Source organism: Schistocerca serialis, unplaced genomic scaffold (assembly GCF_023864345.2).
Source record: "Schistocerca serialis cubense isolate TAMUIC-IGC-003099 unplaced genomic scaffold, iqSchSeri2.2 HiC_scaffold_1362, whole genome shotgun sequence".
Classification (NCBI taxonomy): Eukaryota; Metazoa; Arthropoda; class Insecta; order Orthoptera; family Acrididae; genus Schistocerca; species Schistocerca serialis.
In genome coordinates this window covers 30,405,981-30,433,612 of record NW_026047583.1, presented here as the reverse complement: position 1 = coordinate 30,433,612, position 27,632 = coordinate 30,405,981, and the positions used below count along the sequence as shown (strand labels likewise).

The following is a 27,632-nucleotide window of genomic DNA, read 5'->3' as shown; positions in this document are numbered from 1 at the left end:
CGCACGCCAAATTTCCGTAGCATGCCACAAAGTTGCAAGACGTCGCCCCAGCGTAAACGAGGCTTTAGAGCCAGGTCTATATTGTATGGTGGATGTGATGTGTTCCGTACGAAACTAAAACCTGCAATCAGATCCAAACGTCGTGGAAAACTGAAGAGGTGTCATCCTGCAGCAAGATAATGCTCGCCCACATTCTGCCAAACGGACAGCCGACGCAATAAAAGAGTTGATATTCGAGGTGCTGGAACATCCATGATATAGTCCAGACCTGGCTCCAAGCAATTTTCACATGTTTGGACCCTTAACGGAAGCACTAAAGGGAAAACGATTTGAAAGAGATGAAGACGTCATTGCTGCGGTGCAAAATTGGTTACAGATACAACCGAAAAACGTATTTTCTGATGAAATAAAAAAAAATTCTTAAAACGTCGGGAAAACTGCATTAAAGTCCAGGGAGGTTACGTAGAAAAAAATGCATATTTCAAAAATGGTTCAAATGGCTCTGAGCACTATGGGACTCAACATCTTAGGTCATAAGTCCCCTAGAACTTAGAACTACTTAAACCTAACTAACCTAAGGACATCACACACACCCATGCCCGAGGCAGGATTCGAACCTGCGACCGTAGGAGCCTCGCGGTTCCGGACTGCAGCGCCAGAACCGCACGGCCACCGCGGCCGGCTGCATATTTCAGTTTTCTATCATCAGAATAAGTACAGCTTTTCACAAATGTGCCTTTACTTTTTGAATTCCCTTTGTATACCTGTATGTAGATGATTTTGTAAATAAGCTTTACCTATAATGTACTTTTAAAGATATAACTAGGGATGACTTTTCTGATAGTGCCTACGCGTGAATAGTGAGTTTCGGCATTAACTTCTATTTATAAAGAACTGTTTAAACATGGGTAACGCCACGGTCCAAGCTACTAACAGATATAATTATACTAACCCCCTAAGGCGTCCCCCCCCCCCCCCCCTCTGCTAAAAGCGCAAATCGCACACTGCATATGGGTAGAATTCTGAATTCACGCAGACTCTGGCGTTAGTTAACTAGCAGTTGTCGAATGCAGAGGAATCATTTGATATATTCCCGCTTTTGTCAGTCTGAAAATTAAGTATGGTGAATGTAGATGTCTGCAGATGTGAACAGGTTTTAATACCACGTGTTTGTCTGCTTGCAGACGGTAACATTCGATACTCGAAAAACCCCCCAAGAGAGAAATGTTAGTGATAGAAATGTACCGGAATTCAGGTCTTTTAAAAGCTTCAAACGCTCCTCGTCTGATACACTGATGTGGGGTATATTCCATATTATCTTGCTAATTGTGATCATATTCTCCTCTTCAGCTCCTTTAATGTACGAGTAATTATCCGTTGCACTCCGTACCAGAGTGAGTTCCTGTTTAGCATTTATAGTAATCTGTCTCATGTCCTAAAAGTAAACCATAAGCATTTTTAGAGGAATGCATGCAGTAAATCGCTTGTACTCTGCAACAGCTCTATCCTCCGGATCGTCTATGAATCATCCCACATTTTCTAAGGCATTGAAATCCGTGGCTGATGTAGAGACATATGTTTTAAGGGTTGATGTTATGCCACATTGTGTGCACGGTCGATCTCAGACCAATTGCGTTCATAGCGTATCTCTTGATACAGGGATACTATGGCGTTACGTGTAAGCTTGGCTCTCACTGTACCCGCCGTTGGTTTCGTTGAATGACTCCTCCAAATATATGAAACTCTTGCATGGAAGCGTCAGCGCTTCTTGGTGCTGGAGGAAAATCATAATTTCATCATTCTTGTTAAATGTGGTTGAAATGTCAGGTTTATGCGAGAAGTATTTCTGACGTATAATTCGCTCATCATACTCTTCTGAACTGGTTATACTGAGTGAGGTCATCATTGCGAGGTTTCAAGCCAACTGATTTAAGAAACTCGTAGTTCACACGAAGTGACGTGCTATGGATTGCGTGCAGTGATTTTGTACTGTGCGCCGATCTTGGCTTAGATGTAATCGTACAATGATTTCCTCACCACGAAAGTCAACAACTTGATTATTCTGATCCACAATACGCTACTCCAACTGAACTGTCACTGGAAGGTATATTGCAATGGAAGGAGTTTCAACAATCTTGTACCGCGTTGCAACTCAAGGGAAGAATCCGTAAATAATGTGCATCAGACGGTCGTTGAGATAGGAGTTCGTTGCAACGTTACACTCGACTCCGATTGTGCTGACAGGCAGTATATCCACAGCCTGATCTGACTTGTAATATTTACTTGGATCTTTCTTCAAAACATGTCAGTTTGTGAAACCCCATAGGCCCTATTGAACCTTTCTGGTTAAAGTCAATTGCTGCATTTTCAGTCCTTATTTCATATTTAAGTGTATTGATGTTTGCATGCAGCTCAATAACTTTTCCAGACTGTTTTAAGACTTCGTTTAAATCGTGGATATCGTATGCGCCCGGTTCTATTTCCACAATGCCTTTTTTACCATTAATATCCAGATGTAGTTTGTTGTTAGTCTCAGTGATATTTGGGATGCCGTTGTACGGCTCCAGTCCAATCGATGCTATACTTCATACACCAATGCTCAAATCAACTGGAGGGAAGTAATTTGCACGCAATACAGATGATCGTTCTTTTAACGTCAAAGTGTACGACATTGCATCTGTACCTCAACTGATGAAGGAATGTTTTAAGCTCCTCCTTATATAGCATGCTTCTTTTTCTTTGTGAATGTCAAGAGAAACATGATGCCCAGATGTCCACAGAGGTATGTATTAAAGTCTTGATAGCTCCGATAATTGTAGAGCGCACGTCTTCTGTGAGTGAAGTATCGCTGTATTTATTCTGGCGGTTGCAGGTCTCCAAATGAGCCTAAATAGTAGACAATCCGCATTTATCATGACGTGTGACACCCAGTGGGTGCCAGGACCTTCAGCAACAACTAAATTTACGATGGCACATTCACCAGTTTTCCACATAGTCTTCGGTAATGTATCCCGCATAAACACATCATGAAATCTCGGAATGTTGAATTTTTTCTAACAAGCTCGAGAAGAGCAGCATTTGTGATCTGGTAGGACTGCTAAAGGGCTTTTCTTTAATTTATGGATACGCCAAGCCCTTTCCTGTAAGATTTCAAGTATAGTCCTTTCCCCAACGGCTGTGGCTTCCATCAAGTGGTTATGTCTTCTTGCCCCTTCTAACTGCGCTTCGGAGTTCTGCGCGTTCTTGACTGTTCCAGAAACAGTTGCAGCACCACCAGCGAGGGACCCTACCGCCGAGAATGCTGGGATGAGGAACAAGAAAACACAAGACATCTTTCGTATTGGTGAAATTAGAGGTGCTTTAAGGGATCTTCTTCTTCTTCTCGCGCCTTTCAGACCGTTTTTAGCTTCAGGATGCAGTTCTTCAAACAACTCTGCTTTCACCCTTCTTCTTTTTCTTGTTTAAGGCACAACGTGCAGCATTCATAACCCGCTTGAAGTTCATCACTCATAAACTTGAAATGCTGCACTGCATTGATCTACACCAATATTCTTTCTTTTCCGTATCGCCTTAGCCTTATCAGCTAAAATTACCTCCAATGTGATGACTTGAGAGATCTTTATTTGCAACATATGCAATGTCATGTTCCATACACGCTTCGTCTGCACTTATCACCTCCTGCCAAGCGTTTCAGAATCTTTGTTCCATGTCCGCAGTAGTTATACCCCGGAATGTGGAATACCTGTGGCAGTTTGTCTTGTCTAGAATACCACCCCTCCTATAATGCGTCTCCTAGCACGCATGTTATGCTACTGCGGTGGTTATGGACTGTGCATGTGGAAATCGTTAGCATTAATCCATCTGTTTTGTGCTGCAGGAAACCCATGCAATTTGACTAGTGCTCTATTTCCCCGACGTCGTATGACTCTCTCTACGAGAAACATATCCGGTTCTGAGCTTTTCTGCAACTCTTCGGAGTATATGCAACCTACAGTTTCCTCGCCTTTACGATCCTTTAAGATATAAGTTCTAGGATTCGTTCTTTGCACTTTGAAAACTGTAAATATCTCTGTTGACCACTTCGGTAGATATGATTTCTCAAATGCTTTCTTATATTTTGAGATACCTAACAAATGATCTACATTAATTTTCTGTTTGCATGAATCCGGCATTTTAATGCGATAGTCCACCGTATCCATGAGTACATTATCATGAAAATCGCTTCGTCTGCTTTTTATTGTGGTATGTATGGTTCGATTATACTGAGCAATTATTTCTTGGAGGATATCTGTCCATTTGTATGATACGCGAAGATTAAAACGCATCCACATTTGACCTTTTATTGTCCTTTTCAGACGATCCACGAAACTTGCTTTCACGTGGGTGAATGTTGTAACGTATTCCTTACCGCTGCATCACGGTCTTGGAAAACCTATTGTAAAACTCTCCACTTTGATCGGTTTTGAGGTTGTCTGGGGATCGATTCGTCCCTGTATGCAGCAAGCACTCAAACACATTCGCGAGCTTTCTACCCGTTTTTGTTTTAACAGGTATTGCCCAGGAAGGTTAGGAGTATGTATGAATAACCATTTAAATATAATTTAATTCATTATTCCCATGTGAATATTACCTGATATCCATAAGATCAGCCTGCCGTAAGTCACCCAAACCTCCAGTCATAAACTGCTTACGAGGGTATGTTTTGAGTGCTGCTTTGTGAAGTTCTCGAACTACTGCCTCCACACTTATTCGATGATGGCTCTCTCTCTCTCTACGCTTAGAAATTATTGCAACGGCCTCATCCGAACGAGCTGTATTACCTGCAGCAGCTGATGCCATGAGCAGCCATAGTCGATCTATTCTCTCGTCGGGGTCGTCATAATATATATACTGTGGTATCACTGCTGTATGCACAATGTCAATACCATCGCCGCTACTGTTATTGTTCTTGTTTTCGTCATTAGGTATTGTTTTATAATGGTTTTATATTTCTTGTTGCTCAGGATTTTTGCTGATCTTATGTACATCAGTCACATGCGGTATTTCTCGGTACACTTCCCTAACTGAATAATTTATAAAGCCAGGTGTCCTCTCAAAGTCGCTATCACCAATCTGTGTTGTGTCACCAGTTACGTTTATAGGCTGCGTGCCCAACACGTACAGTCTTCCCCTGCTAACGCCGAATGTTCTGTCTATCTAACCAGGGACGTGACGGATAATGAATTCGTCAATGCAACACCAACGTTATCGCGTGTTTTTGCCAAGAGCTGCCTGTGAGGTACAGTAAATGGCTTACCTCCTCGACTGCTGGCACGCTGAGGCGCTGCGGCCTGCACGGTCACCCGTGTACCTGCGCTAGTGCGGCTGACCCTCAAGCTGCCGCCTGGGGCGGACCGCCCCTCGCTGCCCCACCCGCCCTGTGCTGAATATTTCTGCAGTGACGCGAAATATTGTGTGCTCTCACGGCTGACACAGAATTATCGTAAATGCTCTCACTACGTAGTTCACCTGCAGGTGAATTACTACAGAATCAAACTGTCTGGTAAAACTATTTTCCTCCACCAAGAATGATATCTTTCTTGTAGTTTTCTTGCACTATTTTTGTAGATTATGCCGAAAGCGACGTGATTCGTTAGCTTTACATCAATAGTTTATTTTCTTGGATACCTGTTTATAATGTCTGCATTTATCTACGCGTTCCTCACCGTACTAACTCAAGAAAGAATAAAATAAGCCATAGATTATAGATTACTGTACGTCATTTTTGTTGTTCAGAACATCGTGTTACGTCGTTTATAGGAGAAAGCGACTTACAGATCGTCTTTCATATCGCACTACACCATCGGAATTTACTGTGAGCAACGGTAAGAACAATTTTACTTTACGTCGTTAAATTTGTTCTGGTGTGATAAGAAATTTGTATCGCTGAATTGCCCGAATATTTGTTGCGCTTTGTAATTACCCGATTGTGCGTAAATTTGTTTCTTTGACCAAATACTTGTTGGAAAATCTGTTGAATACTTATGTTCAACAACCACATTTGAAAGCTGTGAAATCTCTGTCTTTTTGTTAGCACATGAAATTCACTTACAGAGAAAATTCAAAGTCATGAACTGTAAATTTAGGCGTTACTTTTACACTTTGTGAATATGTTTCCCATTCTTTTTGCTCCGGGCTTTGAACCGGCACTGACGAAGTTAATAAAAAAATTTTGTTTTTCCATTTTTATAATTTTTTTTTCGAAGTTTTTTCCCCATGCCATTATTGTATTCGTTCTATGCTGCAATTAGTAATTCTGTTTTGTGTGGTATTTTCAAAACAGGATACGACACACAATGGTACCTTGCAAGTTTACATTCGTACCTGCTTTCTCGACTCACTTTTCATTTCCAGTAAACAATGCATCTACGCGTTAGCGGACTGTTCTTGGATTGCTCACTTGTTATAATGTCTGGAAAATGCCTTGCCACAAATCCTAGAGGATTATCATCAAAACACCTTCCACTGCCAGCTTTGCTGCGCTCTAACGCATACGTTTCTGTAAGTTTCCTTACCAGTGCAGATGAAACTGTGCTATCGTCATTTTACGACCTGTTAGCGATCTGTGTAGGACATGAGCATTTAAAACACACAGATCTAGAACGTGAAAAAAGAACTTTTTATACCACTTTATAGTTTTCCGTATATATCCGACAGAGCTAAGCAGCATATCAGAACGGTCAACTGCTCCCATATTCAAGTTATAATCTACAATGCTTTGTGGTTTCTTAATTTTTTCTCCAGTATTCCTGTCAATCTTTCCTGTGTCAACCATATCTATGGTGTTACATGTGGTCAACATCCACACTTCGCTTTTGTCACACCACTTTATAGCAAGCTTTGTATGAGTGCATATAAATTGAATATCTCCACGTTCCAGTTTCTTTTGTGTCTGTTCTTACGGATAGTACCACATGCGTTCGTCCCATGCCTGTGAAGTCAAGCAAACAAGTCTGGGCTTGAGTACCAGTTATTGACGTAAAGGGTATGTCCACGCTCTAAATAGGGCTTCATAAGTGTAGTCAATATGTCACCACTCTTCCCCAAATTGTGGAACTCAGTTTCTGTCGATGCCCCTGTATAAACAATGAAATCCAAGACATAGCCAGTCTTACGATCACATAACACAAATATTTTTATACCGAATCTACTCCGTTTCGATGGAATGAATTGTCTGAAAAATAAGCATCCTCTGAATAATAACAAACTTTCATCAATGCAGAATTTCTGATATGGATTAAATGCACAACGGAAAGCTGTACGAACTTTATTGACAATGTTCCTAATTTTGAATAATCTGTCTCCTCCAGTACTGTCAAAGTCGTCACTGAAATGTAACATTCTCATAAGTAACAAAAAGCGGTCTCTTGTCATGAGTTCACTAAAAATTATTTAGAAGAACATCTCTGATCCAGTATTCGCTAATTTTCAGTTTTTTCACGCGAGGCATCAGAAGACAAACAGCTATGAAACAATACATTTCTTCATATCCAGTATCTTTCCACTGTGAGATTCGAGAATGCACTGATTCAGGAGTATTCTCCTTGGTGAATAAATAAAACCGATTCGTTTCGTCAGCTATATATTTCATCAGTTCTTGTGTAAAGAATATCATGAAAACTGACAGAACACTTGACTCATTCCCTATTTGACACACATGTCCCGACAGCGTATCATCAAATGCGTGGTTAACAGGCTGAAAGTAATTTTCTTTCCAGTCAAATATATCACTAAGGCGCGCTTCCTTTGTAGGCGTTTCACTGTCACTTTCGATTCTTCAGATTCAGAACAACCAACATCTCTCGTTGAAACATGAGACCACATTGACAGCCCTGCTGACGTGAACGGTTTATGAATAGAGCTTTCGGACTCTGTGAAAGAGCTATCACTTTCGTCACAATCTCCTCGTAAGAATCTCCACGATTTCTTCCTCAGTGCAACCACGACGTCTCGCCATTTTCCTTGTAAAATACAGGACGCGAAGAACACTGATGTAAATACCGATGAACAGTGAACTGTAGTGCGAAGCCTAGGCTGACGACAGACAAGCTAGCAGCCAGAACTGCGAAAGGCTACTGAGACATGGGACGGGAAGTCCGCTGTCCGAGTTATCTCGTCATCGGCACTCGGGTAGCGGCGCGCCTATACTCGTCATCAGAACTCAGGGGCCGGCAAGCGGCCGCGACTCAACTCGTCAACACCGCTGAGGGGAAAACCGGCGGCCGCGACTCAACTCGTCATTAGCACCCAGGGAGCGGCACACAGCATGACGAGTGAACTCGTCTACAGCAGTCAAAGGGTTAAAGGCCTCATCTCTTGGTGTTTGCTGTCGATCCCTATGCCCTAACCTTAATAACCGTAATTTCTCTCGAATGGCCTTCCGCGCTTGAATGACTTTCTGCTTCGTTGACATCTCGGTGAATACTACTCAGACGTCTCTACAGCCTGAGACTTTACACATCCGCTCTTGTTCCTCTTATTATCTGCCTACTCCCCTTATCAACAACAACGACCTCTACATCTATTTTCCCCTCAATAGCCTCGACCTTATCAGTTAAAACGGTTACTTTCTTTCCGACTTCATTAATTATCTCATTTAATGCAATGATCATTCTCAGAAGAGTCTGGCAACACGTCTCTAGCTCCTTGTGCATGCCTCAAACTTCGTACCCAATACCTTGAATCCATGTACAAGCTAGTGTTCTGTCTGTGTGCACCCATCCTCTCGGGTTGAGAGCTAGACATGTGCCCGAATTTGTCCATGGTGATGTACTCAACTCTCTTACCAGGTAATATACACAGAAACTCTTGGAAGTTTCGCTTGTACCAACCATCATTCAGTTTTCTTGTTTTATCAATAACGAGAAACCCATACTGCGAATGATTCCAGCAATCCGCACGTATTTTTACAAAATCATTGAACAACATGTCAGTTCCCACATGTGCATGGTAAATGTGTTTTAAATTCAGATTATCTTGTTTGAAGGTTATAATGAGGTTCGCATTATCCCTAACCAACTGTTTCCAGAATCTGGAATATGTTTTTCCTAGATAAAATATATCAGCACCCATATGACAACCGCAACAGAAATATTTTCGAGTTTGCTCTTGGTTTTCCACAGGAACATTTTCAAATACGAAGATTGACTTCAGGTGGGAGGATATCACTGCTTTCACTGAACGTCTTGTAGGTAACACCTTTTACACCGCGCAATGTCTCCTGTAATGGTTGAGACTTGGGCTGAAATACTGTTTTTGACAATACGGAAATACGTTCAAATCGGACTCCATCTACATGTGTTAGCAGCGTCATGACATAAAATGGTTCAAATGGCTCTGAGCGCTATGGGACTTAACATCTGAGGCCATCAGTCCCCTAGAACTTAGAACTACTTAAACCTAACTAACCTAAGGACAACACACACATCCAAGCCCGAGGCAGGATTCGAACCTGCGACCGTAGCAGTCGCGTGGTTCCGGATTGAAGCCCCTAGAACCGCTCGGCCACCGAGACCGGCACCATGACGAAATAAGTCTTGTCAGACTTGGATGGATCCACAATGAGAAAGTCCTTGTGATGATATTTCACCCACCCTGCCATGATACTGACTGCGCCAGGTTCTGACTTGTAGTTGGCACATATTCACTTGTAAGGACGGTAATAGTATGTGTAACCACTATACCTGCATCACTTAACCAACTTAGCTACACTTGCTGCGTAGAGAAATCAGCTATATATTTTGCCCTTGAAGAGTCACTTCATCATTCATTTTGTCAATGACTGGTGAAGATATGTTTGGGGCATGATATAGGTGTAGAATTGAAAATAATGATATTAATAAGTGTAGAACTTGGACTATGATGAGAGAGGTATGAAACAAAACACGAACACTCTTTGAGATTCTATGTATATATATTATTTATTTAAATTTCATACATGAGGTGCAGTATTTAAAAAAAATCATCAGACTCTTTCTTTACCTTCTTCTTCTTCTTCTTCTTCGCACCTGTGCAGTATTTCCCAAGCAAAGCTTTTTGACATGGAATAAATTACGCACAGACCTCCTTCAAGGCAATGGGTGCCTCACATTACTCTGGTTATTCACACAAACATTTAACCTGTTTCTCTTTTGGTTCTGCGTTCATGTGCAAATAAAGTTAATGCTCCAAATCATCACCATGTACACTATGCAGACGTGGGAAGTTTACATCATTGCATGCGGATTCTAGGCTCGACAACCAATGACTCAAGCTCTCCAATGCAAGGTGTAGCGCAGTATCCAGGTCGTGTAAGTTCATAACTGAGGCGTGCCGTAGATAGACACACTTGTCAGCCGATTTCACACATAGTGCAGAGTCACTCTGTTGTATGTTGCAACAGATAATGTCACACCACTAAGGCGAATGTCCGGGGGAGGGGGGGGGGTATGAGTTGGATAATACTCTGTAGTCACTCAAAAATAGGCACTTTAACACCCTTCGATGCGTTTACAATTTATATTCCTACATGCAAGCCCCAGTCACGATGTGCTTCTATACCCACGTTTACATGTTTTGTTCCACTGTGAGTTAATCAGCATATTGAACTGAAATACATGGGTACACTCGATACCTTCTTATCCACAGCATCTGCCCTGTGTGCCAGTACTAGCAAAGGGATGTTCTGCTGGCATGGGTCGTATATCAGTGACCAGTACTGTCTTGTATCTTGCTGTTGTTTAGGACCACCAGCAGCGTTCGATGTGTTGGGACGAGACTGCGCGTCCTCATCACACAAATCGATGAGTGGGACAGACAATAACAGCTCCTTGTCCTGCTCCAGCAAATGGGCTACGTGTGCTACAGGATCCCACGTGCTCGCTACGGGTCAGACGTTCTGTAGGCTGTTGCTACCACAGGTTCAGAGGTCGGTGCAGGTCTCGACAAGATGGCAGCTGAGGTCGCTACAAGTCTGGCCACCGCAGAGATCAACATGTTGGCGCTCGCCCCTGCAAGCTTGGGCTTGTAAGACATCAGATCACTTGAAGTTTGTTCCTGTAGTTTATTCATTTATTTATTTATTTATTTTGTGCTCTCGTGTTATCACCAGTCTGATTAAATTGCATCTCTGACCAAAATGGACCTACTCCATATCTTTCCGCCAAGATCTTTGCTAGAATCAACAGCTGGATGCTGGCTAAGTTTCCTTGTCACAGTGTAAATAAATACAGACTGTTTAAAAATATGTCAAGTGATGTACCAACTGGCCAACAAAATGGAAGCCGACAGATGGCTACTAACGAAAAAAGCCGTCCACACTGTCCGAATAAGTAAGAAACAAAATTATGCAACCATATTGATAGGTAAACAATAGCCATGGCGATACATTAAAGTGTGTTCCATCTTCTTGTCACAGAGCCTGCAACCAGCATTATGCTACAAATAGTGAAGTAACTTCTAGAAAACCATCTGAAGATGAACCGGTTCATGCAATAACAAATAAATATTAAAAAAGTGACTGGGTGCAGTTTCATATATTTACGTCCAGTTAATGGTCACAGGTTCTAAAATGGCCATAATGGTTAAGCTTAATCTCCTTCCTGTTCTTCCTCTGCTGCTGCTGCTGCTGCTGCTGCTGCTGGCTGACTGAGCGAGGCTGGGGTCACAGAGCTGATGAGCCTGCCCCATACCCCCTCCAGTGACGTCGCCAGATACCACCATCCTACTGGCTGAAGTCTAACACATGACCAGATTTAGGGTTGCTATTGGTTCTTGCCCTTTTTTTTCTGGACCGCCATCTTGGACTACATCATGGGAGAGATGATGTTGGGGGGAGGGGGTGGGGACAGTACTCTCTGGTGGTTGTGTTGTGAAATAGTTCAGTCGGTCCCCAACCCTCAGGGTTAACACCTATAGCTCATGTGGAATAGGGCAAAGCTTATGTGGAGTGTTAGGCAATTTCAGAAAAGGCAGGCGGTCCCAGCACAAGCATCTATCTACACGAGTACTGAACTGAATGTTCGCCATGCCATTGCATTGCCTTTATTGGCCGAAAGGCATTATCTTTTCTTTCCAGTCATTGTGTAAGAGGCTATGGATACAGCCCTCAGCTGTGGGCTTGCATGTAGTACACATAAATTCATCCCTGCTCATCATCAGCATTTCCTCAACTGTTCACATGGATGCATGTGCCAGAGTGGGAGAACATCTCGCCTCTCGTGCTTCAGCTGGACTTTTATCGAACACTCTACATTTACAGCATACGCATTCATCAGTTTGAGCTGCGAAGCGTAACTTAGTCTGTATTTGTTTTCACCAAATATCAATGCTATCGACACAGTCCTCAGATGCTAATATACTACTCCTTCTCCAGCACAGACATCTCGTCCATTGAACATAGTAAACAGTTGCATCCATCCTCCCAGTCCAGCAGCTACACACAGACTTGAGTCCTTTCTCACCATTTTTCCTCAGATCACCATCTTTGATTACGTCATGGGTGGGGAGAGGGGGAGGGACGACTGTGGTCTACGGTGGCGATACTGTGAACTTGGTCAATTGGACCTGGACCTCATGGTGAACATACTGTGTGGAGCTACTGTCTGTAACAACTCATACTATTTAAATAAACAATGCAATGCAAAATAGAGGCTAACGTCCATGCGATCCAGCAGCCCAGCATAGACTGAGTACTTCTCCTGCCAATTTCCAGATGGTGCAGGGGAATATAAGGCTGGTGAGGGGATGAGAGAGGGGAAAGAGGGCAGGGGGAGGGGAGGGAAAGTGAGTTAGGCTAGTGGAGATAGCCCAAATGTCCTATTTTCCCGTCAAAATTTGAATTTCCCGTCACAACGTCACTGCAATGTTGCCACAGCTATGGGTGTCATCTTGGATTCGCCATGTTGAATAAATTTGGCAACAATTCAGAGTGGGGTGACGCTGGCTTTGACCTACTACTACTACATGTTCTACTCTCACAAACAATTAAAATTTTAGTGATGTCTGATGACCTCTTCACACCAGTTTTTGTGCGAACAGTTTCCACAAGAAAATTAGATCTAGTAAAAGTATCACATTTAAGACACCCCTTGAAGTTTGATCTGTAGGTCTTATGAACAGTTGAATTCTCTCTTATACAAATAATGAAATTAATTTTGTTCTGCCGACTTCTGCGAACCACGAATTGCACAACCAATATATACTCCCTTCTTGTACTAAATTGTGCCTCCCTACTTTATCACATACATTTTAAATTCGTGAATATATCATACAAAACAGAAACTCTTAAAAACTATACATGGAAAGACCCTTATTTATACACAATGTTTTTCACACTACACTCTTCATCCATAAGGTACAATTCGGTTGCCGTTGACACACATAATATTTACCTCCCCAGTTTGGATATCTTTTGAATCTCACTTTTTCCGCTTTTCGCCTGCTGTAATTCGAGCCCTCTTACCACCGGACTTTTGCGTTTACAGACAAATTTTGTGACTACCGCTGGAACACCATTTTTAGTTACGAGAAATCTATTTCAGCTGAATTATCATCATTAGCGGATAACGCAACACATTTTATCTCTCTTGCTCCGTTTTTGTGGTTACGCTGCTTAAAATTACTCAGCATTTTATCCATATTAGTGGCATTTTTTCTATTCAAACGTCGAGAAGTTCGGCGATTCGTGGAATCGACATGTACCCCGTTTGCAGTATTTGTCAGCTGCTCTCTAAAATTGCGCTTTTCCCAGAAGTTTACAATTTTGCGTTGTCCGTCGATACGTGTATACATATAAATGTTTGACCAATTTGCATAAATCTTTCGTGATGCGTCGTTTTTTGTCTTAGAGTGTATTTATGTTTTTTGTACACTGAAGTACCAAAGAAACTGGTATAGGCATGCGTCTTCAAATACAGAGATATATAAACAGGCAGAATACTGCGCTGCGGTCAGCAACGCCTATATAAGGCAAAAAGTGTCTGGCATAGTTGTTAGATCGGTTACTGCTGCTACAATAACAGGTTATCGAGGTTTAAGTGGGTTTGAACGTAGTGTTATAGTCGGCGTGCGAGTGATAGGACACAGCGTCTCCGAGGTAGTGATGAAGTGGGGATTTTCCCATACGACCATTTCACGAGTGTACCCTGAATATCAGGGATCCGATGAAACATCAAATCTCCGACATCACTGGGGCCAGAAGAAGATACCGCTAGAACGGAACTAACGACGACTGAAGAGAATCGTTCAACGTGACAGAAGTGGAACCCTTCTACAAACTGCTGCAGATTTCAATGCCGGGCCATCATATCATCGATATGGGCTTTTGGAGCCGAAGGCCCACTCGTCTATCCTTGATGACTGCATGACACAAAGCTTTACACCTCGCTTTGGCCCGTCAGCATATACATTGGACTATTGATGAATGGAAACATGTTGCCTGGTCGGACGAGTCTCGTTTCAAATTGTATCGAGCGGATAGACACGTACGAATGTGCCGATAACCTCATGAATCCATCGACCATGCATGTCAGCAAGGGAGTGGAGGGTCTGTAATGGTGTGGGACGTGTGCAGCTGGGGTGATATGGGACGCCTGATACGTCCAGAAAGGAGTCTGACAGGTGACGCGTACGTAAGCATCCTGTCTGATCACTTGCATCCATTCGTGTTCATTGTGCATTCCGACGGACTTGGGCAATTCCAGCAGGACAATGCGACACCCCACACGTCCAGAATTGCTTCATAGTGGCTCCGGGAACGGTCTTCTGAGTTTAAACACTTCCACTGGTCACCAAACTCCCCAGACACGTACATTACTGAGAATATCTCGGATGCCTTGCAACGTGCTGTTCAGAAGATGTTAAATCCAACCTTGTCGTCAAATATGGGTGTCTAGGAAACCTTCATTCTCGGATCGCTACACAACATTCAAAACAATCGTTTTAATAAGTTTTATTACAAGAGGAAAAGATTACAATACTTTGTCAGCTTCACAGATGTGTCGCAAGCAAAGGGTGACATGAAAAATAAGCAATGTTGTTCAGTATAAACAATTCCCAAGTCTGTGTTACATAGATTGTACAAGCAAAGTAAGTAGAGTCGATGCTGCTACAGAACTCGCTAATCTTGGACTCTTCAACTGGGCCGCGACCAGTCGGGAGCGTGGACGCCTTGACGTCCTGATGGGCTGGAAGCTGTGGCTGCAGGGAACCTCACTTTCAGTCGTACCCCACCACCCGGTTTTCGCTCTGTTGGAAACGTGCCTGGAAAACAACAAGAAGCGTACGCGTCCACCTCTTGAGGCCCATAGCTAGATGTAAAGGGCGTCGGTTGCTGCGGCGTGGACGGCTCCAGGTGCATCGGTAGGACGAGAGGAGGCGAAGGCTCCGTCTCCACGGGATCGTCCCGCGTTGTCGTGATGACACCGTCTGGCGGCTGCTGTGGCCGCGCCGTCTTCATAATACGTGAATCTGGGGGAAGAGACACAGGAGGATCACCGCACACATGACAGTGGCGAAACTGACTGTGATATCGGCGCTGCAATCCGTCTGGGCCTGAAATAAGGTACACGCATGCTCCAAGTTGACGAAGGATCTCGCCTCGCGCTCACCGTGTGCTGCGGCAAAGAACCCTGTAAAAGACAATAACACACGGCACGAAGCGGCACTTGCGACCTTCCTTCGGCGCCGGGCTCAGAGGAGGGTGGAACAGGTAGAGCGGTGTCCGATGGTGGCGGCTGTGACAATTCCGCCGGCGATGGTCCATCTCGTGGATGCGAACGATAAGAGGCGAGAAACAGTTGCAATGCTTGATCCCTAGTGTGTGCGGAGTGAAGCTTAGCAGTCTGCTGCTTGAGGGTTCTGACAAAACTTTCCGCTTCGCCGTTTGACTGTGGGTGGAAGGGTGCACTAGTTAGATGCTGTATGCCATTGGGCTGCGTTCACAGAATGTTTCAGATTCATTTGACGTGAACCGAGTGTGCCGTGCGCGACTCGTGTTCGCTCCGTATCTTATTTTAAATCCTGTTTCTAACCATACTGACACCTCGTTATGTTAGTTTCAATTTCTGTTGTCACTGAGTTGTTGCTTTGTCTGCCCTTGAGCGGCAGCAGCAGTGCTTATCGATATAGCCCTGCCGTATTATCTTTGCTGTCTGCTACTACTTCCCAGTTGACGTCTGTCGTGCAGCGTGTACGAATGCGCCTGCAGTGCAGTCCGGACGCGGCAGCCGTAGAGTTGGGACGCGGTGGAAGTCAGTCGGGTTGGAGCAGTAGTGAGGCTTCGACAGCCGTGACTCACCCGGCCGTCGCCGGCACACGTGGCTTGAACTGGGGACGGTCTCGATTCATCGTCGGTTGGTCGTCTTACCAGACGACGTGTATTTGCTCTCTGCGGTTGGTTTGTGAGTTGGCGGTGTGTGTCTCAACTTGTGGGTCGACCGTGTCATTGCTCGGTCACTGCTTTTAGCATTGGTTGCGTTCTTCGTCCTAGTGTTTGTGAAATTGTGTGTAGCTTGTGATCTCAGCTGCTCTGTTAGTTTAGTGCTGTCTCCGTGCTGATGTGCGAGCAGTCGGTTGGTTGGTGTGGGTTAACCAGGAAATTCCGCGCGGCACAGTGGGCAGGGCCCGCTGGCGGTCTACACGCAGTGTCGGAGTGTGTGGGAGCTGTTCCGATTGCTACGAGGTTCGTGGCTCACATCGAAGCCAGTCTGTTCACATTGAGCCGTTGGTTTTCATGGTTGCCTGTTCCAGACTGAAGCGAGGGGCCGGTCAAAGTCTGTGTCACGGCTAATCGGAAGACGTGAAAGTGCGTCCGCATTACCATGTTTAGCTGTCGGCCGATACACAATCTCGTACTCGGATTGAGACAACAACTAAGCCTATCTTTGCAGTTTTTGGGCGGTTCGCGCTGGATGCAACAAGGACTGCAATGGCTTGTGATCCGTTACTAAGCAGAATTTTCTGCCATACACAATAGCCAATGCCTCTTTCTCTACTTGTGAATAGTTACACTGAGCCTTGGAGAACACTTATGGTGCGAAAGGAATACGCCTATCTTAATCACCAGTTCTGTGCGACAGCACTGTTCCTATTCCGTAAGAGGAAGCGTCGTCTTGCAACACAACTGCTTTGTCAGAATCGGAGTGAACCAAGCATCGATCACTGAGCAATGCTTCTTTAAGTTTTGAGAAAGCTTCTTGGCACTCATCTGTCCAAACAAAGGCGACGTTCTTTCGACGCAAGCGATGCAAAGGAGCTGCGATTTGTGCAGCATTCGGTATGAACCGAATATTATAGTTCATTTCTCCTAAAACTAACTGCAGTTGTGACATTGCGCGGAACTGGCAGGTCACGTATGGCTAACAAATGTGATTGTAGAAAATGTACACCGTGACTGTTTATGACATGACCAAGATACTGCAACACTTGTCCAGTCTACATTTTAGTCCTGCATCAGGTAACACTCGAAACAAAGCAAGTAAACTTTCAATACGATCTTCAGGTGTACGGCCTGCTACGACAATATCGTCCAAGTAGTTTGAACAGTTGGGCTCTTGTGCAGTCAGCTGTTCCAAATACCGTTGGAAAATGGTATGTGTGGAAGTACTGTCAAAGGCAAATACTGAAATAAGCGCAAATGAGTGTTCACAATACACACTTTTTGACATTCTTCATCTAGTGATATTTGAAGATAAACGTCGTGCCAATCAATTTTTAAAAAGTAGCGACCAGCACTTAAGCTGTCCATGAGATCCTCTGGGCGTGGCAATGTATAAGTATCATTGACAGTTAGTGGGCTGACTGTTTACTTAGGCAACACAGAGGTGAATGCGACCTAAAGGTTTTGGCAGCAAAACCAGTGGACTTGCCCATCGACTAGCTTGTGCAGGCGCAGTAGCTTCACTGCCTTCCAATTCTTTGAGTTCCGCAGCGACTTCATCACGCAATGCAATTGGAACAGTTCTGGCCCGATAACATTTCGGCTGCGCATTGTCTTTCTTACAAGGGAACCTCCCCATCGCACCCCCCTCAGATTTAATTGCAAGTTGGCACAGTGAATAGGCCTTGAAAAACTGAACACAGATCAATCGAGAAAACAGGAAGAAGTTGTGTGGAACTATGAAAAAAAAAAAGCAAAATATACAAACTGAGTAGTCGATGCGTAAGATAGGCAGCATCAAGGGCACTATAAACTCTGAAGCGCCGTGGTCCAGTTGTTAGCGTGAGCAGCTGGGAAACGAAAGGTCTTTGATTCAAGCCTCCCTCGAGTGAAAAATTTTTTATTTTCAGACTATTATCAAAGTTAAGGCACTCAAACATAATCAACTTCGCCCCCCAAAATTCCAGGACATGTTCAGATTTGCTTGGACACATGCAGGATTTGACGGTCTACACACGGAAAAATTTGAAAACAAAAAACATATGTTTTGACATAGCACAGGGAAAATTGTGCGACTGTGAAACTGTTGCATTCATTTGTTGCAGTTCATGCGACAAACTTTTTTTTTTGTTTTGGTTTTAGGGCTCAAAACTGCTATGGTCATTAGCGCCCGGTCAATGAATTAGGAAACCGTAAAAAACCGAAATTGAAAACCAGCAGCAATGGGAACGAAAGTCAAAAAATTATAGAAACTAAAAGCAGAAGGAAGGCTTAAAAATCCACTACAGAAAGGGGTTGGTTGTCCCCAAAAAAAGCTTCAAATGACTGACGTCATTTCACTGGCACTAATAAACTGGAGAACGCGGTCGGCTGAGCGCGTGTCATCTGCTAAAATCGACGATATATCAGGCGATAGCTGTAGACGGGAGCGTAACGGATTAAAATAGGGGCACTCAATTGAAAGGTGTCTTACCGTTCACAGCTGTGAGCAGTGGGGGCAGAGTGGGGGAGGATCGCCGCTTAAAAGATGTCGATGGCTAAAAAGACAGTGCCCTATCCGGAGACTAGTTAAAGTTACCTCCTCCCGACGACGCGTTCGGGAGGAAGAGGTCCAAGCACAAGGAAGAGCTTTCACGTCTCGCAATTTATTATGGGGAAGTGTCGACCAATGCGCGTGCCATAAATGAACAACATGACGACATAAAACGCTCCGTAGATCGGCGAAGGGAATCGATTGAATAGCTGGCCGAAGAAGAGAGACTGCAGCCTTGGCTGCAATATCGGGAGCCTCATTTCCACAGATACCAACATGTCCTGGGAGGCAGAGGAACGCCACTGAGACCCCCCCCCCAGGTGGAGCAAGCGCAGACAGTCCTGAATCCGGTGGACCAGAGGGTGCACAGGATAAAGAGCTTGGAGACTGAGGAGAGAGCTGCGAGAATCTGAGCAGATAACGTACTGTATCCGCTGATGGCGGCGGATGTAGTGGACAGCCTGGAGAACAGCGTAAAGCTCCGCAGTATACACCGAACACTGGTCGGGAAGCCGAAAGTGATTTGGGGTGTCGCCAACAATATAGGCACTCCCTACACCTAACGATGTTTTCGAGCCGTCGGTGTAAATAAATGTGGCGTCCGTCATTTGTGCACATAGAGCAGCAAATGCCCGACGATAAACAAGTGAAGGGGTACCATCTATGGGAAATCGACAAAGGTCACGGGGCAGGCAAATCCGGGGCCGGAACCAAGGCGGTGCTGTACCCCAAGTTGTCAAGAAGGTTTTAGGAAAGCGGAAGGAAAGAGAATGGAGCAGTTGACGGAAGCGGACTCCCGGTGGTTGTAGGGAGGAGGGGCGGCCTGCATACTCTACATCAAAGGAGGCGTCGAAAAAAAGGTCATGGGCTGGATTAGCAGGCATGGAAGACAGATGGCTAGCATAACGACGCAGAAGGACTGCTCGCCGATTGGACAGCGGAGGTTCAGCAGTCTCAGCATAAAGGCTTTCCACAGGGCTGGTGTAAAAAGCTCCAGACACTAAACGTAATCCACGGTGGTGGATAGAGTCGAGACGCCGAAGAATAGACGGCCGAGCAGAGGAGTAGACTATGCTTCCATAGTCCAATTTCGAGCGCACTAAGGCGCGATAGATGCGGAGAAGGACCACTCGGTCCGCTCCCCAGGAGGTACCATTCAGGACACGGAGGGTGTTAAGGGATCGCAGACAGCGAGCCGAAAGGTAGGAAACGTGGGAAGACCAGCACAGTTTTCTGTCAAACATAAGACCCAAGAATTTAGCGACGTCTGAAAACGGAAGGTTGACAAGACCTAGATGTAAGGAGGGCGGAAGAAACTCCTTACGTCGCCAAAGATTAACACAAACGGTCTTACTGGGAGAAAAACGGAACCCGGTTTCGATGCTCCAAGTGTGGAGGCGATCGAGACATCCTTGAAGACGTCGTTCAAGAAGGCTGGTCCGTTGAGAGCTGTAGTAGATCGCAAAATCGTCCCCAAAGAGAGAGCCCGAGACATCAGGAAGGAGACAATCCATAATTGGATTTATGGCAATGGCAAACAGTACAACACTCAGCACGGAGCCCTGGGGTACCCCGTTTTCTTGGGAGAAAGTACGGGAGAGAGTAGTGTTCACCCGCACCCTAAATGTGCGCTCTGCCATAAATTCGCGAAGAAAAAGGGGCAGCCGACCTCGAAAGCCCCAAGAGAACAGTGTGCGGAGGATGCCTGTCCTCCAACAGGTATCGTATACAATCTCCAGATCAAAAAATATTGCTACTGTTTGGCCTTTACGGAGAAAATTGTTCATGATATAAGTGGAGAGAGCAACAAGATGGTCAACTGCAGAACGATGCTTTCGGAAATCGCATTGGGCAGGTGTTAGAAGACTTCGGGACTCCAGCCACCAATCTAAATGGTAATTCACCATACGCTCCAAAACCTTACATACACTGCTCGTGAGAGCAATGGGGCGATAGCTAGAGGGGAGATGTTTGTCCTTTCCAGGTTTCGGAACAGGAACGACGATAGCTTGCCGCCATCGTCTGAGAAAAGTACTGTCGGTCCAAATTCGATTACAAAGGCGAAGGAGGTAACGCAGACTATGGGGTGGTAAATGCAACAACATTTGGACGCGGATACCATCCGGTCCTGGGGCGGAGGAGCGAGAAGAAGAGAGTGCATGTTGGAGTTCCTGCATGGAGAAAACAGTATTGTAGCTTTCGCGATTTTGAGAGGAGAAAGCAAGATGTCGCACTTCCGCTGCACGTTTCTTCGGGAGAAACGCTGGCTTGTAATTTGAAGAGCTCGAAATCTCAGCAAAGTGCTGACCCAGTGAGTTAGAAATTGCGACGGAGTCCACTAATGTATCATGCGCGACAGTGAGCCCAGAGACCGGGGAGAAACTAGGCGTGCCTGAGAACCGTCGAAGCCGATTCCAAACTTCCGAGGAGGTAGTGATGGTGTTAAATGAGCTAATAGAGAATTTCCAGCTTGCCTTCTTGCTATCGCGGATGACACGTCGGCATCGCGCTCGGAACTGCTTATAGCGGATACAGTTGGCCAAAGTAGGATGGTGGCGGAAAACGCAGAGAGCACGTCGCCGCTCACGTATTGCATCACGGCATACCTCGTTCCACCAAGGAACTGGGGGGCGCCGGGGCAATTCGGAGGTGCGTGGTATTGAATGTTCCGCAGCTGTAAGAATAAGGTCGGTAATATGTGTGACCTCATCGTCGACGCTGGGAAAGTGACGGTCATCGAATGTCGCTAGAGACGAAAAAAGTGTCCAATCGGCTTGGGCAAACTTCCAGCGTCGCGGCCGCATATATGGCAGTTGAGTCTGCAGTCTAAGGACACATGGAAAGTGGTCACTTGAGTGTGTATCATCAAGGGCGAACCATTCGAAGCGCCGAGCTAGCGGAACAGTACCGACCGCAAGGTCCAAATGAGATAAATTTGTCGTGGAGGCAGACAAAAATGTAGGGACCCCAGTGTTGAGGCAAACTAGATCCGCTTGGTGGAAGACGTCTAGCAATAGTGAGCCACGTGGACAAGGATGTGGAGATCCCCAAAGCGGGTGGTGGGCATTGAAGTCCCCAACCAGCAAATAGGGGGGTGGAAGCTGACCATGAAGATGAAGGAGATCAGCTCGTGCCATTGGTGTAGACGATGGAATGTATACAGTACAAAGAGAGAATGTGTATCCGGAAAGGGAAAGACGGATGGCGACAGCTTGGAAGGAAGTGTTTAAATGGATTGGGTGATAATGGAGAGTTTCATGGAGAACAATCATGAGTCCCATGTGCTGGAGTGCCTTCAGCAGAGGGAAGATCATATCGGATGGACTGAAAATGAGGGAGAACAAAGCAGTCATGGGGACGCAGCTTTGTTTCCTGAAGACAGAAGATGACCGGCGAATAGGATCGCAAGAGGATCGACAATTCATCCCGATTGGCTCGAATACCGCGGATATTCCAGTGGATAATGGACATAGGGTGAACAGAAAATGGAGGAATGTGACCAAGGTCGCTGCCAACTCAACGACTGCTCAGAGCTTGCGACCGATAGCATGGAATAGCATTCAGCCGAAGGCAGAAGATCCTGATCCATAGGTTGGTCAGGAGCAGCTCCTGCCACAAGCGATCGGCCGGTTGATCGGCCGCTAGCAGTGCGCCTCGGCGACACAGAAGACGACCGAGGGCGATATCCGCCAGGTGGTGCTGTAGATGGGACACGCCTTGGCGGAGAAGGAGATGAACTGGGTTTCTTTGTAGCCTTCTTGGAAGTATGATGTTTAGATGAAGGAGGAACCGATGGTTGGGAAGTTGCGGTACGTAAAAACTCGCCACGAGTATGCTCTTTTTTCGAAGTCTTGGTGTCTGACTTTTGGGCTCGAGATTTAGCAGAACCTGACGAAGAGTGAGCCAGAGAGTGGGCAGGCGAAAGTGGTGAGGTTGAACGGGCGATCTTTGCGCTGGCTGATCTGACGACCGTGGTACTAAAGGGGAGGTCGCAAGAGAAGCAAGGACAGTGCTGTATTTTCCTGTCTGAGGCACGGTGGGCTGTCGACTGGCGAATAATTTTCGAGCATCAAAGGTCGACACCTTTTCCTTCACTCTAATTTCCTGGATGAGCTTTTCGTCCTTAAAAATGGGGCAATCTCGAGAGGAAGCAGCGTGGTCACCCATACAGTTGATGCAGCGAGGGGATGGAGGTGGACAAGCACCCTCATGGGCATCCTTGCCACACATAACACATTTGGCGAGATTGGAACAGGACTGGCTGGTGTGATTGAACCGCTGACACCGACAGCAACGCGTAGGGTTTGGAACGTAAGGGCGAACGGAAATTATCTCATAGCCTGCTTTGATTTTCGATGGGAGTTGAACTGTGTCAAATGTCAAGAAGACAGTGCTGGTTGGAATGATGTTCGTGTCAACCCTTTTCATAAACCTATGAACAGCCGTTACGCCCTGATCAGACAGGTAGTGCTGAATTTCTTCATCAGACAATCCATCGAGGGAGCGTATGTGAACGACTCCACGCGAGGAATTTAAAGTACGGTGCAGTTCCACCCGGACAGGGAAGGTGTGTAGTAGTGAGGTACGCAGCAATTTTTGTGCCTGGAGGGCACTGACTGTTTCTAACAACAGGGTGCCATTCCGTAATCGGGAACAAGACTTTACAGGACCTGCAATTGCGTCGACACCTTTCTGAATAATGAAAGGGTTGACCGTGGAGAAGTCGTGACCTTCGTCAGACCGAGAAACAACAGGGAACTGTGGCAACGATGGAAGAACTGTCTGTGGCTGAGACTCAGTGAACTTACGCTTGTGAGCAGACATAGTGGAAGGTGAGGAAACCATTGCGGAAGAATCCCCCATGATTACCGGCGTCTCCGATGGCGCGCTCCTCCCTTGTGGGGGCCCTCTCTGAGGGCACACCCGCCTTAGGTGATTGTTCACACCTGAGGTCACACCTCCCGACAAACGGACGGAGGGACCAATCGGCACTTTCGGAAGGTATCAGCTCGGGTAATCACCCCTCCCTGGGCCTGGCCGTTACCAGGGGGTATGTACGTGTCCTACCTGTCTACCCGGGGCGGGGAATTACGCGTTACCCCGTCACCGGCTACGCATGGAAGTGCGTCGGTCGGCCTTCAGACACGCACAGGGAGGAAAAAAGAGAAAGGGAAAGGAAAGAAGAGGGGTCTCAAACGCCGCAGCGGAGAAAAGTGCAAAGAGAAGAGGGAAGGAAAAGCGAAGGACAGAGGAAGGACAAAGACTTGCTAGTATAGAAAGCAAGGAATTTGTAACAGTTTCGAGCGTCTTTCTCCAGACGTAGGCACAAACCATACTCCCAGAGGGGGAGGAAGGGAAGGAAAGAGCCAGAGGTGAGGGGTGGGGGGAAGATGGGGGACAGGGAAGGATGCGGAAAGGGAGGGTATGCAGCCTGAAAAGGAAGGAGGACCACATTAGCTCGGGGTCCCGTGCTCGCTACGCTCGTATCCACAAAAGAGTTGTGGACCCCCTGGGGGGATTACAAAATCTGAGGGGGGGGGTGCGATGGGGAGGTTCCCTTGTTAGTAGTATGTGCAACAAAACTTTCAGCCTTTCCTAAAACTTCAGGAAAGAGTTCAGGGAACTCTTTCAGTAACTGAGCTACACTCTTTGGCATTGAGTGCAGTCACTGACAACACATTGTCCTGAATTTGAAAACAAAACAAAACAAATCAAATGCATCAAGGCGAAATATATTCTCATAATCGCGTGATTGTAGCACAGTGAAAGTCAAAGTTCGCGTATGCGAGTGATACACGGCAGGCAAAGTACATTTTCCGAGAAAGAGAATGTCTTGTCCATTCTGAGCCATCAGTTGCGTGCTAGTTTTAGACAGGCGTGGGGAGCCTAACAGTTCGTGTGTGTTCAAATGGCTCTGAGCACTATGGGACTTAACATCTGAAGTCATCAGTCCCCTAGAACTTAGAACTACTTAAACCTAACTAACCGAAAGACATCACACACATCCATGCCCGAGGCAGGATTCGAACCTGCGACCGTAGCAGTCGCCCGTTTCCAGACTGAAGCGCCTAGAACCGCTCGACCACTGCGGCTCATCTATGTTACACAATTCAGCAATGTAACAGAGACACCCGTGTCCAACTAAAATTTCACACATTTTCCACCAATATGCAAATAAACAAAGAGTTTGTTGAACTGGCGTAGCTTTGAAGAAACTGTTTCCTGGCTAGTTTTTATGAATACACTTTGAATACACTGCATTGATCACATCGGCCTTGTGACGAGATTTTTGTGAGTGAGCAGAATTCTTGTTTGTTCCGTTGCAAACATGCGGATTTACGTAACCTTGCTTGCCACAAGCCTAACACTGTGCTTGCCTGGATGGGAGATTTTGGCGTTTGTGCCGTGAATAGCACCGAGCGCACGACCTAATTCTGTTCACATGTGTAGGGAAGTGTTTAGGTGGGGTGGCTCAGGTGGGCTGTTGCTATCTAATGGGCAGGTCGTAAGCAAGGGATGACAAATTGGTGGCTGCTCAAATTTATCGGCTGCTGCTGCTGTTGCTGCACCTCAATCACTCATCTACAGATTGTACAAAGTGCTGAAATGATGGATCTGACTGTTTCACAACTTGTTCTCTAATCCTGATTTAAGTTACATTGTACATGATCGCATCACGCAGCATTTCATCCCAATATAAAGCACGACATGTACATCTGATTTTGTATTTCCTCGTCACACCGTGTAAATCTGTTACCCACTCGCGATGAGTTTGTTCTGACCTTTTCTTGCAATTAAAGAATTGGTACCTAGCTGTCACCACATTCACTTGTTGGTCATAATAGCTAGTTAGGGAATCTTCAAACTGATCATAGGAAAGTTCACTCGGAGTGGCGTTAGGGAATCAATTCTGTATGAGGCGAAAGACTGATCTTCCTATCATGGGCAAAAACTAATGTAGGTTCACAGCACCTGGTACATTATGAACTATTACGTGGGCTCCGTCTGTCCCCGGTAGCTGAGCATGTTCGGTCAGAGAGCTGGTTGGCCTCTGTAATAAAAAACTACGTGGAAGGATCAACAAACGAACATGAACGGATGTCATGTGACGTCCGCAACAACCAAACAACGAAAAAAAAAAAAAAAAAAAAAAGCGGTCACCGCGACAGAATGCCAGAATGTCAATACTAAGGGCCCGGGTTAGATTTCCGGGAGGGTCGGCGATTTTCTCCGCTCAGGGACTGGGTGTTGTCTTGTCCTAATCGTCATCATTTCATCCCCATTGCCCGCAAGTCGCCGAAATGGCGTCAAATGGAGACTTGCACCCGGCGAACGGTCTACCCGACGGGAAGCCATAGTCACACGACATTTATTTTGCGGGGCTTCATATTATTGCTACCACTGGAGCCAGTCCTCGAATTTTTTGTTAGACTGGTGTAAAGGTGGAATGACCGTCGGAGCCACAATTGTTGCCTGTTGCTCTGTACTGGCGGCCTGATTGGTGAGCAGCTGCTGTACCATGTTTAGCAGCGTGGCGACCTGCTGTGTCTGCATTGTATCTGTCGGTTGCAGCTGTGGCACCTGAGCAGGGGGTGGGAGGGGTGGGTTGTTCATACTGCAATAGACAAATGCAATAAACAAACAATGTAAACAAGGAAAAGAAGCACACAAGCAAAGAAAATTTCTGCAACGCCCACCTGAAAACACTGACTAGCAAAGACACTATAAATACTGCAAAGAAAAGACCAGGTTAGAATTAAAGCACAAGCAAAACACCAAAGCCCACAACAAAAGAAAATTCATGGTAGCCAGGCTCTGGGATCTTCTTACGCCTCGTCGCCAATGGTTAAATCAAGCTTAGTCGTGAAATATGCCAGCGGCCTTGTCGCAGTGGTAACACCGGATCCCGACAGATCAACGACGTTAACCGCTGTCGGGCTGGGCTAACACTTGAATGGGTGCACTCAGTCCTTGTGAGGCAAAGTGAGGAGCAGTACTTGATGGAGACGTAGTGGCTCTGGTCTCGTAAACTGACATACGGCGGAGCGGTGTGCTGACCACATGCCCCTCCGTATGCGCATCCAGCGACGCCTGTGAGCTGAGGACGACACGGCGGCCGGTCGATACCGTTGTGTCTTCGTGGCGTGTTCGGGCGGAATTTAGTTCGTTTTAGTCGTCAAACACTGTGTGTCGAGGAAACCTGCTTTCTTGGATCTCCAGACAACATTCAAACAAATCATATTAATGAGTTCTATTACAAAAAGAAAAGATCACAATACAAACTTTGTCAATTACACAGATGTGTCGCAAGCAAAGGGCGGCGTGCAAAATAAGAAATGTTCTTAAGTATAAACAATTCCCAAGTCCGTGTTATATAGATCCTACAAACAAAGTAACTAGTGTCGATGCAGCAATAGAACTCGCTAATTTTGTAGCTACTCTCCAACTGGGCCGCGACCTGTCGGGCACGACGCTTATGTCCTTTTCCCATAGGGACCGCTGCTGTCGCATTGTCGTCCTGGAGAGGGGTCAGTCAGCGTGCTATTAGCTGACCTCTTCTCACAGCCATCTCTTCTCTGTCGTTCCCGACTGGCTCTCCGGCGCTTGACTATACGCCGCAACAGAAGAGATCTCCATCGCCTCGTGCTTTTACTGATTTATGGCTAGCCCTACAGGATTCATAGTGCCAGTTTCCTCCGGAAA

General features: G+C 45.8%; 1 protein-coding gene across 1 annotated transcript in view; it reads left to right on the top strand.

Annotated features, from left to right (window-relative positions):
- Positions 1-27,632, top strand: part of LOC126440370 (uncharacterized) — a 95,114-nt gene that overhangs the window by 18,122 nt on the left and 49,360 nt on the right. The window lies entirely within an intron of this gene.